Source organism: Varanus komodoensis, unplaced genomic scaffold (genome assembly GCF_004798865.1).
Source record: "Varanus komodoensis strain SLA01 unplaced genomic scaffold, ASM479886v1 scaffold14_3, whole genome shotgun sequence".
Taxonomy (NCBI): domain Eukaryota; kingdom Metazoa; phylum Chordata; class Lepidosauria; order Squamata; family Varanidae; genus Varanus; species Varanus komodoensis.
This window is the reverse complement of record NW_025335439.1, coordinates 2,267,901-2,271,600: the sequence shown is the minus strand read 5'-3', so window position 1 is coordinate 2,271,600 and position 3,700 is coordinate 2,267,901.

The window sequence follows — 3,700 nt, the reverse complement described above, 5'->3', positions numbered from 1 at the left end:
ATCCTCAAAAGGAAGTGATCTGACCATGACAGGGGAATAACAACAGTGTCTCAGAAATGGCATTTCACTGACCTGCATAGATCAACTTCCTTTAACCCTCCCCAATGTTTTGGGCTTACAGGCCCTATACATCCCTGACCAAAGGTCATGCTGGCAGGAGCTGATGGCTGCTAAAGTCCAAAGCTTCTGAAGGGCACCATGTTGGAGAAGCATAGACACTCCCCTTTTTTCACTCCAGCTAGCAGAATTGTCCATTCAAAATATACAAACTAATGAAGTCTTTTTGCAACTTAAAAATTACCATTTTTTTCTGATTATAGTCCATGAAAAAACTGTATTAGGCTTTAAGATGCCACAAGATAATTTTTTCCCCTGCAGAAGACTAATGCAGCTACCTCCTGGAGAATAGGCAAAGGCATTCATATTTACATATGAACAATATATAAGGGTTGCAAAATTTGAGTTTCACTATTGCTTGGACTCAGCTCTGCATTTATTGTAACTGTTGATATAACCCAGATGTACAATTGTTATTACCGGAGATGCACTGACTCTTAGGGAAAAATATATTCGGTTTTGTTACCTTGTTATCAACCTGCTTGCTTCCAAAGTAAGTCCACTACCTAAAATGCCCATAACAAATTTGAAAGCAAGAGCTGAAGCACAGTCAATGACAAACTTTTGTTCTTTTCATGATTCTATTATACTTGCCTTCCTCAGTCTGGTGCTCTCCAAATGTGTTGGGGTATAAGCTGTCACTAGAAAGTCTGAACTATTCCATTGTAAATATAGCCCCAATTTAGAATTGGAAAAAGAACCTTATGTATGGTTTGTCAAAACTATTACTCTTCATTCTGTTGCAAGATACAAGAAGAATTGCATTTGACTCTCCACAGTGTCAAGGATATTGAACTTTAAAACCCTGCACATCCCACTATATTCCATCCATACCCGTGGGTGTGACATAGCTGCTCTACATAGCGAAGAAGATCCAGTTCATTTGGAAAACAGGCATTATGAATAATCTTTTTAGCCTGATGCACATATTCAGTGAAGTCTTGATTACCCATTATTGCCCATGAAATGGCAAGAAACAAAGCACTTAGTTTAGAGCATTAATGTTTCATTAAAAGTTTATAATGTTGCTAAAAGGGCAGTGACCATAAGTGACTGACTTTTAAAAAACATTTTAAATATTAAAATATTAAATATTTAAAATACTTAAATATTATAGTTCTGTGCTAATATTTCATGTAAAAGACATTTTACTATTTTTTAAAGTCAGAAAAGTGCTTTTTGATTAACACTAATCAAAAGACTGTTTACAAAATTAACAGGGTTAAAATGGTATCCAGTGCAAAGGTTATACAGAATTAAGAGTGGCAAGCTATGATAGGTTAACCTGTTCAGTTTGTATCATGGAGAAAGAAGAGAAGTACTAAGAATGCTCCTTACCTGTGGAGGTCAAATAAGCCAGGTAAGAAATATATAAGAAAATATAAGAAAAGCTGAGGGAAAGCATGGGAGTATGACCACTGCATGATGGTGAGTGAGCCTTGTGTAGAAATAGAAAAAGTCCCATTGCATTCAGTAGGGATTGTTCCCTAGAAATTGCACTTAGGAATACAACCTTAATACGTCATTTCTCTTCTACATACAGGTAAGTTTTTCATGAGCCACCCAGTACAAATTGAATGGTTACTCATAATAACTAACAAGGTGGTGATGTATTCATTAATTTATATCCTACTTTTTTCTTATAACAAACTCACACTAGCTTACAACAATCTCCTCCTCCTCTCAATGTTATTCCCCGCAACAACCCTGCAACTGACTGAGTGGGAACTAGGACTCAGATCATCTGAGTCCCAGTCTTGTGCTCTGCACTACTATACCACACTGGCTTTCAGTGATGTTGAATTCTGCAGAATATTGTATGCAGAGAACTAGCAGCAAATGTACTTTCAGCAGTATACATAAAATGCTATTCTGGATGTGGAGACAATTTAAACAAGTGAACCCTGGCTTTTAACCAATGTAAAGTGCTTTTTTTTCCTCTAGGGATGAAGGAGTTTTTGTCCCTCTGTTGTGGTTAGTAAATAGGTCAATTTTTAGAAGAGGAGAGTAAGGTCACTGTTTCGCCTCTTCCATCTGTAAGTGAAAACATTGATTATTACACTTCTGGGCAGCACAAACGCACCTGTAGTATCTACTCAGCCTATCAAATATTTATCATTGTCCTAGAGAGACTATTTCAGTTGCAAGTAAGGCAACACTTCCTCTTAAACTATGTGAAGTGAGGAAAAAGGGAGCACAAAATCCTAAAGTAATAGTAGAGTAAAACTTAAAACAAAAACAAACAACCTTCCAGCTTACACAACAGGTACAGAAGTCTGCTTCTCAGACTCAGATAGGTTCAAACAGGAAAATTACACAAAGAGAGCTGAGCTAGTCTCCTGAGAAGCAGATGGAGGAAACGGTGCAACCCACTAGGGCCCTAGGCACCTACAAAATGGGTTCCCAATGTGGGCTCCTCAGGAACTCAACTTTTATCTTCTCTTTGTTAATATATGTGCATGGATTTGTACAAAATGCATACAACTTTCTAGCACTCATACAAAGGTGTCAAGAAATGCCAACCAAATATCCAAGTAAGCAAATATGTGAGGCTGCTGTCTGTAGAACACCTATTCATATATCAGAAGCAGTGTAAGGGCCTCAATCCATTGCATATATAAAAATGCAAAGAAATTATAGGAGGAGTTTTAGTGCTAACTGGGAGATCCTTAGGGAATTTTATTGCCTAAACATGCATAGGATTATGTCCTAAGTGAGAATAGTGACCACTGTTTATGTGCAGAGTTCAGTCCAGGATGTATGGGGGTTACATAATTTTATTACTACATTGCATTTATAGTTTGCCTTTTTCCATCCTGAGAAGAACCCAAGGAGGCTTATATACTTCCCTTTGCTATCCTCACAATACCAACAGTTAACCCAAAGTCATTCAGTAAGCTTCATGGCTGAGTAGGGACTAAGAGTAGAACCGGATATCCCAGGTCCTCTTTCAACTCTCAACCACCATGCTACAAACTATGCACTTCTGTCCAAACTTGGGGGTGGGGGGGAGTGTTACCGGACTGAGCCAGTCAACAGCTGGGGCAAACCTGGGTGCACCCCAGCCCCGAGCCAAACAAAGCCTGTGACGAGACTTAGAGCCAAAATCAACTTTATTCTAGTGCACTATAGAATACGAAAGGGGACATTCAGCCCAAAGCAGTGTCTCCAAAGTTGCACCCCAGTACATGCGTTTTATACCCTAGGTAACCAATTAGGTCACCTAATACACATCTAATGCATCGATACATCAATGTATGCACCCCCTCCTGTGCTGGAGAAAGAATCCTTTCTTCTGTCAAGGACCAGACATTTTCCATGTCTATTATTATTATTATAACATTTCTATGCCGCCCCTTGCCGAAACCTCGGGGCGGCTTACAACACAATAAAATACATTGAAATACAATAGAACATAATAAATTACCATTAAATAAAAAATACAAAAAATACATTGAGTTACAAATATAAAATTAAAATTATCAGTATAAAATAAGTAAATACAAATATAGGAGGAGAAAGAGAAGGAAGAAGTTGCCCTGGCCAGATCATATGTTTTAACAATTAAAATGATGTTTAAATA